This window comes from Cupressus sempervirens, chromosome 4, assembly GCF_028749045.1.
Source record: "Cupressus sempervirens isolate cs-2001-9-10 chromosome 4, ASM2874904v1, whole genome shotgun sequence".
In the NCBI taxonomy this organism is placed as follows: Eukaryota; Viridiplantae; Streptophyta; class Pinopsida; order Cupressales; family Cupressaceae; genus Cupressus; species Cupressus sempervirens.
This window is the reverse complement of record NC_143121.1, coordinates 822140297-822153401: the sequence shown is the minus strand read 5'-3', so window position 1 is coordinate 822153401 and position 13105 is coordinate 822140297. Positions and strand designations below refer to the sequence as shown.

Genomic DNA, 13105 nt, shown 5'->3' with positions numbered 1-13105 from the left:
AGTCAGCTCTTACTGAGCCCACTCAGGCATCAAAGGATTTTGTAATAGAAAGTTAGTGTTAACCGAGCTCCCAAGGTTAATGAAAAAAAGTTAATGTTTACCAATCTCATTCGGGCATCAAAGGATTTTGTAGCAGAAAGTTAGTGTTAACCAAGCTCCCAAGGTTAACGAAGAAAATTTAATGTTTACTGAGCTCACTCGGGCATCAATGGATTTTTGTAGGGTTTGTAGTGTTTACCGAGCCTCACTTGGTTAACACTAGAAACCATTCTGGAGTAGTGGTTACCGAGCTAGGTCAGCCATCAAAGGATTTTATTGTTTTGATATTAAGTTCAATTATTTCATGCAACTGACTGATGTAATGATTTTTTCAGTTGTTGTAGCCTATATTTGAACCAACTTGATAATTTGAAAGGTATATATATAGATGTTCAAGTTGTGAATTTAAGTGTGAACGTGAATATATGGATGAGGATGGCATAAGTGAATATTGAGCGAATTTTGATGAAGGATCAGATATCTTGGAGGAGATGCAAAGTTGTATTCGATCAGTAAGGATCCAATGAAGCCGAGCGGAGATCTATAATCAGCAAAAGATAAGTTGCATATCATTCAGGTCATCTCATTGTTGCTTTCTAATCATTGTAACAATGAATCCAGAATCTCTTTACAGAGTTGGTTTAACAACCATTTTGTAAATCCTTTAACAAGGTGATAGTTTAGTTGAATTATTCTAAAGACCTCTAACCAGGCCACTCCTAACAAGGTGATTAAATCCTCTAACAAGGTCACACCTAACAATGTGTATTGTAACCTTTAACAGGGTTGGCTCCTAATAGGGCTCACTTCAGAAGAGTGAAAATTGGTAACTAGTTACTTGGTGGTTTTTTCCATGTTGGATTTCTACGTTAAATCTGGTGTCTCTTGTGTTCATTTATTTAACCTTTACATGCATATTAATAACTATGAATGCTAGATGATTAATAACTAGTTAACCTACTGAGTTATAGTATTTCTACACTATTTACCATGTATCAACAATAAGTAAAGACATCAAAGGAATTTTTGGAATTGTTTTTGTGGTAATTGATTCACCCCTCTCCTCTCAGTTACTTCATCTATATTTCCAACATCATACTGTCTTGACAAGTGAAATGGACGAACAACATTATTATAAATATAAACACACAACAAGGTGGATTTCTCTCTACTCAATACAATACAATAGTGCCTTCTTCTTAACAATGGTGGAACTTCAAATTTCCAAATGTCCCATACCTCAAGCAACCTACAATAAGAGACAATATGTACAACCATGGAGGCTCACCTCCCAACCTAGGCCTCAAGGAGGCCACCCACCGAGCTTGGGGAAACAAGGTACAACTAATTGCATATCTTCACATCCAAAAAATATGCATGATCACAACAATATAAAAAACACTAAACAATACATATCAGACAACCCAACCCAAGGCATGCACAAAGATTCAACAATTGAATCAAATTATAGGGTGAAGGTGGGCTCTCTCCATGAGGAGGATTTCCAAGCAATGATTCACAAATATGCACATAATATCATTATCAACAAGACCTTTCAAGGCTTACAATGTCTTGCCTCTTCACATACCTCCTTATACCTTTCAAAATGCAAGAAAGAAGAAGCCCATATTCCAAAGAACACATAGACATCATCTCCACACATGGGAGAGTTCCTTTACTACATGAGTAAGCCCAACTAACCCCTTCACCCAAGCATCTCTTCCCTCCCAAGGTTGAGTGATCCTTCACACCAATTACACAAACACACACAATATGAAAACAAAACAAGATTCAAGGAAGAAATCACATAAACTTCTCACATGCAACACACAAAGAAAAGGATCTTTTTCCACAAACCACATCTACAATACACCAAATTTACCATGGAATGAAGAACACCACATCTACTCTACATGAAAATAAAGAACACCGTGGATCATGGATACCAACTTCACTCCAAGCAATGGCAATGGAAAGTTGTAGTAGAGCTCCTTATCGTCCTCCTCCAAACCCTAGTTGTCTCTAAAGATAGAGAGTGGCCAAGTGAGTTTCTAATTTGGCCAAGCCTCCATATATCACTCTCATTTTCGGATTCAATAAAAAAATGCATTCTTTTTTGGGTCTCCTAGGTTTTCTAGGCACCCTAGTGGTCATTATTAGGCCCCTAACTTAAAGTAATAACATGGGTAGGGTTTATTTTTATCACACATTCACCTTAGAGCTACTTTATGACCCTCACAATGCTAGGCAACTTCAAATTCCAAATTTTCTATGGGGATAACCTTGTTTTCTTTACTAAGTTAAGACAATAAGCCAAATTTCTCAATTAAGATATTTAACTCAACATAAGGTGGCCACATGATCCATCATCAAAGATGTCATTTTCACATAACAAGTACACATGTCAAGTGACACACAAAATTTTCTATACATTACACATGGCACGTTCAACATCTATACTTGAGACACATACTACGCACATACATCTCATGTTTACAAAATAAACACATCACAATGAGGTTTATGAATCTTGTAAAGATTCACCTTGGTAGTGTCATTTTAACATGTGTTTATACCTTGTTTCCCCATTAAATTTCCATGGTTCCTTTCCTACACATTAAACTTGAGCATCAGTAGTCCAATGGAAAGTCACATATGAAATACATATAAAAGTAAAGATACACAATAATTTCTTTATCCCGTCATTCACATATAAAACATTACATAATTCAACTTCCTACTCTCCATCATTTACATATAAAGAATTTAATAATTAATCCTCAAAAAAAATTACATGTTACTAACTTTCCTAAAAAGATCAAATTAAGCATATGAAACACATCATATTTCCATTTCTTATCATAAAAGTGGAATACTGAATAAATATCCATTAATCCATCAACTATGCCAAATAAGTCCTAATACATATCATAATGGAAGACCACAAGGTAAATATCATCGGTTAATTAGCAAAATTTATTGTCCATCAAGTAACAAAATATATGTCGAGGTATCCATCATAAATAAAAAAATGGAAATATAGTATCTATGCTACAATGGGTCAGGGTGAGGCCTCACACATTGAGACTAGCAATCATAATTGTGATACTCTTGTGATAGCTCGTCAAATAGGTGTTGGACTTTTGTTGTTGTAAATTTTGATGGCAAGGGCATTAGTCGCAATTGCAAGGGATACAATTTTCATAACTTGGAAGAAGGAAGGGGCAAGAGTTCATGTTGATGACATCACAATTATGATAGTATGTCATCATAATAACAACATCTTAAGCTTCCAATCTGTCATCACAATTGTGACGTCCATGCGACAACTACATTGTTGAAGTGACATTGATCCATCAAGACTAGACATCATATTTGTGACACTCTTGTGATAGTTGTGTTATGCAAGGGACGGCTAGCCATTAGAACATGTCATCACAATTGTCATGGCTAGGCAAATTATTTTTTGAAAAATGTTACTTATAATATCTAGGATGCTTCTACTATCAAAGAGGCTTCAAACTCTCCAATAGATTGTAGTTAAGTGAGTGAGTTCCAATTAATAAGAAGCCTTCTAATAATTTGGACTATAGTCTAGTTTGGGAGAAGATTGTCCTTGTGAAGTTGCAAATGATGGAGTGTGACAATTATGTTTAGTGAGAACAAGGAATTTACATAATGAAGTGAAAATGCGGTTGCCCTACTTTCACCCCTACTTGTTAAAATCACAAAATTATATAACTCTCTTCAAATAATTCAATCCTTGGGATGAATTCTCTCTAAAGGAAACTAAAAAATAGTTAAGAAATTTGGAAAAAAAATTAATATTAAAATGCAAATGTCTTTTTTTGCCCTTGCAAGCACACCCAAGTGCTTGTTTATGCATTCAAAATATAGAATAGTTAAAACTCTTAAAAAAATATTTTATGGTAAGCAATGCCTTTTTTGTAGTAGTGTTCTATATAGAGAGACTAGCAAGATTGTTTCACTTGCCAAGTGTTTGAGAGTTACTTGTCATTTTAAAGCAATCTCTAACTCCCACAAAGACCTATATCAACACATCTAGTGTATAATAAAAAACTATAATTGTCTTTTTTTTTAATTATATAATATATTATGGTGATTTGCCATAGAAATTATGAACTTCTTATTGCTTCTAGAAAGCATTTTCTTGTTTAATGTTTAATTTTTCTATTATTTCAGATATGAGTTTAGAGGAGGCAAATTTTGTGCCTAAGTCAGTTTTCAAGAAGAGGAAAAGAAATGAAGAATGGGAGAATGACAAGAAGTGGCAGTTGGAAGTTGCAAAAGTAAAAAATGCTACAAACTGCAAACCGGTATTTAAGAAGGTTAAGGAATATTCAAAGGATTATATGGAGCAGGAACAAATTGCTTGATTTGTGAGTGATGTCACAATTCCATCTAGTGTTAAGTGTCTACCTTAGTTTCTTTTTGGCAAGTTTTATATCAATCTATGAGTCACCAAGGAGTATGTGGATCCTTTAATAAATTGTTGGGTTTTTTTTTGATGTGTCATTACACCATCTAGGGTTGAAGAATGCACCTTAGCAAGTTTCTTGTGTACTTTGTAAAAAAAACCAAGAATGGGAGGCATCAATTTGAAGAGAGAGGAAAAAAAAAATGATGCTTTTATGTTGAGCCAAAAGCTAAGCTATTGTTCATTATTCATATCTATGGGTAACCAACTAGTCTATGGTATTTATATACCTTGCACTTTATTGGTCTTTATATAGTGATAGATTTGGTAGACCATTATCTCTCTAGTCTATATTTCATTAAAAAAAGAGAAAATATTTTTTTTTCTAGATTTTATTATAATTTATTCACATCTCTTCTATTTTAAATAAAGAGGAACAAAAAATTATTAGTCTTCCCCAAATTCTAATATAAGTTTTTAAGTAGTTTTTTTTTTTTTTTTCATTTTTTGAGTTTTTTATTTTTCTTATTCATTATCAATGATATGCATCCAAAGACAAGAATAATTTTGTGACTTTTGCATTTGAAGTAGGTTGGTCCTTTTTTAGTTTAACCTATCTCTTTTTCACTTTTTGTTTCTAAAATAGTGGTTCGTGGTCGCTTTGATATGTATATACAATATTCCAATGATATTGAATTTTTATGGCACTTCATTTTAGATCCTCAATCGTGTGTTTCTAAAATTGAACAAAGCAACAATGAACATGTTGCATTAAGTTGAGCCATATGTGACCTTTAGGTATGTTCCTGGTTAGTTATAAGCATTATGTAGATCAATTTTTTCTTGTTTCATAGATTCTTGTGTCTACTCTTATTTAATTCTCTTGCTTAATTCTTTCTAGATATCCAAATTTAAAAAGCATAAGAGAGCTGGTTTACAAGAGAGGTTATGGAAAGGTTGGTAAGAAATAGATTCCTTTTATTAACAACTCTACCATTGAAAAGGTGGTTGGTTTCATGATGCCTTTTTATGTTAGTCAATATGCTTTCTTGGTGCTTATTATTTCTACCTTGTTGCTTGTGAATAGATTTTAGGTAAATATGGCATAATCTATATTGAAGATCTTATCCATGAGATTGTTACTTTTGGCTCCAACTTCACAAAAGCTAACAACATTTTGTGGTCATTTAAATCAATGTTCCATCCGATGGGATGAAGAAGAAATGCAACCATTGCATTGAAGGTGGTGATGCTGGAAATTGTGAAAAGTCACACATTAAGATTAGATTGGTCAAGCATCCCAACAGTACACAACTATGATTAGACTTGTCAAGCATCCCAACATTGTACAACTATTTTAAGTCGTGGAAAGAAATACCAAAATCTATTTTGATATAGAATGTATTATTGGAGAACTCTTCAACAAAGTTTCCCAAGGGAAGATAAAGGAGGATGTAGCAAGTAAATACTTCCAACAAGTTATCAATGTAGTGGACTTTTGTGATAGCATGGGATTTTATTATAAAGATTTAAAATTACAAAAGTTGAGTCTAGATCAGATGGTCTATCACATAAAACTTTTGGTACTCCTACATATGTTTCACAAGAGATGATTACAAGAAAAGGCTATGATGGTGCCAAGGTAGATGTATGGTCATGAGGGGCTATTTTGTTTATTTTGATGGCTAGTTGTCTACCTTTACAAGATCCCCAATCTGATGGCTATGTACAATAAGATATAATTTTGATAAATTATATCTATATAATTTTTCATATATATAATTTTAGAAGGATGGTGGACACGTTATCATATCCCCATCCTAAAACCTAACTCACTATTCCCTAGTTGATGGAAGTTCCATTATTCAGAATACAATACAAGCCTTTATATTTTGAGATAGAGGATATGACCTTGTTAGAATTTTTTTGACAAAGTGAGCTTCAATATGAGTCATAATTCATCCCCTTATAACACCCATGTAAAGAGGTTATCAAGATTAAAATGTATTTGATGTCATTTATTTTTCTCATGGCTTCATCTATTACATCTACTTGAAGAGAAAAACATAGCAAAAAGTGAGAAGTTCTTGACATCTAATCAATCATTTTCTAGCATATGCACAAATCTTGATGAAGCAACTAAACTTTTGAAGTTCAATATGAATAAAATAGATTTCATATCAAGATGAAAAGAAATAAGAATGGAAGAAAAGGTAACTTGGTATCTTTTGAAAAGATTTTCGAGGTGACACCTTCATCGTTTATAGTGGAGTTGAGAAAAGCCAATGGAGATACAATATAATATGAAAAATTATGTTACCGGTAGGTTAAACCTACTCTCAAAGATATCATATGGGTTTTGGAAAGATGGTGATCATACTTTGGGACTTGGGTCATTCTTAAGGAAGAAGCTAAAATTATTAAGTCAAATTTGAAGAAACTAAATTGCAAAATCAAGATGTTGGGATATGATGCAGGAGCATCTTGCATCCAAAATAAAGGGGAGACATGTTGAATGTAAAATTTAAAATTTAAAAAAAAAAAAAAAAAAAAAAATCTGGAGGAGAGAGAAAAGTGACGAAAATTAAAGGAGAAATAATAAAAAAATAAAAAGGAGAAAAGAAAGGAAAAGAGGATTTTTATTTTCGAGGTGCATAGGTGGCATAAATAGAAAAAAAAAAAAAAAAATAGTTGTCATTACATTAATCGAGGTGTGTAGGTGGCATCTTAGAAGCTTGTGGAAAGTTTCTTAAATCTTGCATTTAATATTTGTTGTGATCCATAAAGGAAATGTAATTTTCTAATTGGGCCACATGGTGGTTCTTAGTTGTAATTCTAGAAGGTTATGGAAGTTTTAGAAGGTTGTGGATATTGTGTAGGAAGAATTCTAGAAGGTTGTGGATAAGTCATGCATAAGGTGGTAAGTGCCTATTTAAGCAAGGCATATGAGCATTTCTAATCAAGCTCAAGGGGGAAGCTTGAGGAGTAGAAGCTCAAGGGGGAAGCTTGAGAAGTAGAAGCTCAAGGAGTAGCTTGAGGAGTGGAAGCTCAAGGAGAAGTTGGAGAAGTAAAAGCTAGAAGGTGTGAAGACTCTTATTTAGGATTTCTCTTATGTGGAAGAAATCATATCATCTTGTGGGTGTTGTAAGGATTTTTCAAGTATAGTAAAATTATTTGTGAAGCATTTTTTTTTCTTGGTCTCTATATTGTTGCATGATTGGTTGTGAGTTGGTAAGGGTGGTGTGGCCCTCTATCAGTGGTATCAGAGCGGGAGTTCCTGAGTGTGTGGACAGATCGCCGAACGTGAGGCAGTTTACACCAGGATTTGCAAAGAAGGTTGATCTTGTGGCTGATTGATCTTTTAGATTGGTGGATTTGTTTAGGGTTTGCTAAATTTTTGGAAGATGCCTCCAAGAAGATTGGACCCCAAGGAAAATGATGACCTTAGTGAAGCGATGGAAGAAAGAATCTTAGAGAAGATAAGAGTAGAGGTCAAATCAGAGATTGCATTGATAAAGAGTGACATGATTGCTGAAATTGTGAGTGCTTTGGGTGGTGTACCTAGGCATGTGGGTACTGAAGACAGATATGACGAAGTTGCTGAAGACTTTGAAGCTACTAGTGAGGATAGAAGTGATCATGAGGAGAGACCTATTGGAATTAGGGCTAGTCAGTTTGCTCGACCTGGATCTCAGTTGAAGTTGAAGCATAAGATGGAGGTTTCTAATTTTTCAGGTACTTTGAATCTTGAAGACCTAATTGATTGGATTGGTGAATTAGAGGACTACTTTGAGCTTGAGGGTATTGAAGATCCATTGAGAGTAAGGTTGGCACAAACTAAGTTGAAGGGACATGCTGCTCTTTGGTGGAAGGAACTGCAAAGAGACAGAGAAGAGGAAGGTGAAATGAAGATCACTAGATGGAAATTGATGGTGACTAAGTTAAAGGCAAAGTTCATTCCAGCTGATTATGAACTTGAATTGTTTAAGAGGTTGCAAAATCTAAAACAGAAGGATATGACTGTGAAGGATTACACTGAGGAGTTCTACAAGTTGACTATTCGGTCTGGGCATAGAGAATTGTCAAAGGAGAAGGTAGCACAATATATTAATGGTTTGAGATTCAATATTCAAGATGAGGTTGGTATGCTAAATATTTCCACAGTTGAGGATGCTTATCAGTATGCTTTGAGAGCAGAGGAGAAGCTAAAGAGGAAGAATCAAGGTAGTTCCCGAGGGAAGGAGAAGCAAGATAGTTCGGTACAAGCTAAACCAAAAGTAGAAGGTGAACCAAAACCTATTGAACAAAGAAGAAGGACAGGTGGAGGTGTATTCAGAGGTAATTGTTTCAAGTGTGGTCAAGAAGGGCATAGATCTTTTGAATGTTCTATTGGTAGGACAGCTACTATTGCGAATGAGGTTGAAGTCCAGGAAAATCAGCCTGAGGAAGGAGAAAGTTTGTTGGCTCGGCGAGTACTAATGGGTAAGAAGACATTGGATTCTTATCAGAGGACTAGTTTGTTCAAAACTTGTTGTAAGTCTGGTGGGAAAGTTTGCAAGGTGATTATAGATAGTGGTAGTACTGATAACCTTGTTGCTGAGGAGATGGTTCAAAAACTTGGTTTGAAGAGATTGAGACATCCTTGTCCTTATAGAATTGGCTGGTTGCAAGGTGAGCATGCTTTGGAAGTGAGAGAGCAATGTCTTGTTGATTTTCAGATTGGGCAGTATAAGGATCAAGTATTGTGTGATATTGTGGATATGAACAATTGTCATGTGTTACTTGGTAGACCTTGGCAGTATGATTGCAGGGCTATGCATGATTGTGTTAGGAATGTGTTTACTATTGAGAAAGGTGGTAGGAAGTTTTATTTGATTCCTTTGCAGAATGAAGCGCTCGGTAGGAGAAACTTGAGTGTTGGCAGTCGAGTTGAGTTGGCAAATTTTGAGAAGATTGAAAATCAGCATGGGAAGCAAACCTATAGAACACCTGTGGTGGATGTAAAGGAGAAGAAGAAAAACAAGGGAAAGAGTGTGCAAGTTGAAGATTTGGAGGACATATATGTGAAGAACCAGTTTGGGATTTATGTGCTGAATCCCGAAAGATGTTCTTCCAGCTATTAGAACATCTTTTCGGACCTGGGAAGTCTGATGCAGGAGCATCTTGCATCCAAAATAAAGGGGAGACATGTTGAATGTAAAATTTAAAATTTAAAATTTTAAAAAAATAAAAAAAAAAAAATCTGGAGGAGAGAGAAAAGTGACGAAAATTAAAGGAGAAATAATAAAAAAATAAAAAGAAGAAAAGAAAGGAAAAGAGGATTTTTATTTTCGAGGTGCATAGGTGGCATAAATAGAAAAAAAAAAAAAAAATAGTTGTCATTACATTAATCGAGGTGTGTAGGTGGCATCTTAGAAGCTTGTGGAAAGTTTCTTAAATCTTGCATTTAATATTTGTTGTGATCCATAAAGGAAATGTAATTTTCTAATTGGGCCACATGGTGGTGCTTAGTTGTAATTCTAGAAGGTTATGGAAGTTTTAGAAGGTTGTGGATATTGTGTAGGAATAATTCTAGAAGGTTGTGGATAAGTCATGCATAAGGTGGTAAGTGCCTATTTAAGCAAGGCATATGAGCATTTCTAATCAAGCTCAAGTGGGAAGCTTGAGGAGTAGAAGCTCAAGGGGGAAGCTTGAGAAGTAGAAGCTCAAGGAGTAGCTTGAGGAGTGGAAGCTCAAGGAGAAGTTGGAGAAGTAAAAGCTAGAAGGTGTGAAGACTCTTATTTAGGATTTCTCTTATGTGGAAGAAATCATATCATCTTGTGGGTGTTGTAAGGATTTTTCAAGTATAGTAAAATTATTTGTGAAGCATTTTTTTTTCTTGGTCTCTATATTGTTGCATTATTGGTTGTGAGTTGGTAAGGGTGGTGTGGCCCTCTATCAGGATAAATGGTTTGTAAATTTGAAACCATAAAATAAATATCCAAAACCATTAATCCTTGTGAATAATCATTTTTGTCAACATAAAAAGTTGTAATGATAATGTGATAATAAAACTCATATGCCCAATTCTATTAATTTTTTTTTTAAAGTTAACTCATCCACAATTTCAAAAAATTGATGACCTAGGTCTAAATTCTATCTATAGAATTCATCATTTATAGAACTCGTCATCTATATAGATTAGGAAAGTACCAAATACTACATACCTCACTTCATATTTTGATGCAATCCTAGTAAATTTGTTTGCATTAAATTTGGCAAGAAAAATCCATTTATCCCTAATAGCAAACACTAGAGTAGAAAAATCTGATTGTTAGTGGTAGACCAGAACTAAATATAAATCTCCATAAATATCTTGCAAAGATAGAGGTCTTAAAAATTATGAGCTACCCATATGTATTAAATTGATTATTATAGTCCCTTAAATCTATAATTAGAAATTCTTGTGGAAGGAAAAATAATCTTCCTTAAGTTATGTAGACTAAAATGTGCATATACCATAAGTCATAATTAAGCATAGTTTACCAAAAATTTAAGACCTCACTTGAAAGCAATAACCATGAACTCTTAGCTAAAGTAACCCATATCTTAGCATAATGAACTCTTAAATTATATCTATAGATTTCATTATCTATATACCTCACTTCATATTTTGATGCAATCCTAGTAAACCTATTTGCATTATACCTGGCAAGCACAATCCATTTGTCACCATCAACAAGCACTGAAGCGGCAAAATCTAATGTTAGAAAACTGCAATAATTAAAACAATTGACACAAGTTCTAAAAAAATTATACACTTGACCATTTTTTTTCAAGTCGTCCTTAAATTGGTCTTCACATCTCCATATTGCAAAGATAAAAGGCCATAGAGTGTCCAAATTATAAGGTTCAACTGATAATACCATCTCCCCCATAAAGGAATCATCTATCAATTGTAGGTGACCACCCTACTTTTTATATTTTACTTCAACATAAGTCAATCATTTATTAATTAATGGAGTACAAGGCAACTTACCTGATAAGGGATCATGAATCCTAGGAAAATAATCTACAACATGAAAAAAGGTCCTATTGTACCAAAATTAACATTATGTTATGGGTGATTACCATAGTCATCATCCCAAATAATATGAAGTACATGAAGGTAAAATACATGAAGAAGAAATTCCAAAATACTTTCCCCACTGACCACTTGAAGGAAACCATGGAGTAAGTGATCACTCAATAGATGACTACTTGGAGTCTATTGCCCCCTATTTTCATTTCAATATCGTTAGGCCACTGTGATATATAAAATACATTATTTCCATTATTTCTCCTCATTAGCAAAAGACTACTATCTTGTGCAACACCTCTGCACAAAGACATACACCACTTCCTCCAACAAACATCCTATGTGACATACACTTCTATACTCATAGCCAAATATTTGATCTCAGACATTGAACTCAAATATTTGATCTTAGACACTTTAACCATAGACATTAAACCCATATCTAGATATAAGTTTTTATCAGAGGCATGAACATTTTCATTAGGTTATTGATATTCAATACTGATATTTCTTACATATTTGATCTCAAAATTTATAAAGTTTGCATACTAGGTATTCTTTTTCCTCTGTTAATAAATTGTTGATCTGAATATATGTTGTTGGTTATACTCTAGAATGTAGTAATTTCCAAAATATATGCCCCTATACTATACATTGTAAATATTTAAAAGCATGCAAGGAATTCAGTCTATGAAATCATCTTGAATCACTTTGCTAGCTTTTAGTCTTTGATAATAGGAAAAAGAACTCTGTAGTGCCTGCCCTAGTTTGCATTTTGCTATTGTTGCCAAACTCTTTCTTAGTGAAATTATATTAATTAATTCTAATTAAAAGATTTAATTAAATGAAAATTAAAATGATATTTTACTATTTTATTTTATTTAATTAATTGGGAAATTAATTAAATAAAAGAATTAAATTTGGAGATGAAAGTTATAAGTTTAAATTTGGAATGTGATAATATTTATTGAATTTAATAATAATATATTTAGAGTTCATTTTTAAATAAATGCTAAATATTATTATTATTTAAGTTTTAAAATGTTTTATCAATTAAGTTTCGAAAATAAATTTAAAAATGGAAAAGAAATTAATTTATTAATAATTTCATGATAAGTGCATGAGATTTAAAATTAATAAATTAAATTGAAAAGAGAAAAGTGAATATTGAATAAATTAATTTGCATTATTTTAATATTTATTCACATAGGAGTATGCAAACTCTTGTGAGTTGTCATGTTGACAATATAGGAGTTTGCACTCTAATTATGCATGTGTTTTCTACACTTAGGAGTTAGCACATTATTTGAGCACATGGTGTCTACAACATTCTAGACACCTCATCATGTTTATCATCTTATCATGGAAGTTATGTGCTAAGTTGTCATGCTTATCTCCTAGTTCTTTCTAGACACATTCTAGATGCATCTTAGAGGCCTTTATATACAGGCTCTCCTAGTGTGTATGGACAAACTCATATGCTTCGACATGCTCATATTCTTCTACATGCTCCTATGCTTCTACATGCTCATAGGCTTCTAAAGACACTCCTAGTCAGTTGGGGGGGGGGG

General features: G+C 33.5%; 1 pseudogene; it reads left to right on the top strand.

Annotated features, from left to right (window-relative positions):
• The first annotated feature begins 5793 nt into the window (after positions 1-5793).
• Positions 5794-6851, top strand: LOC149563909 (CBL-interacting protein kinase 2-like; annotated as a pseudogene).
• Positions 6852-13105: the final 6254 nt, after the last annotated feature.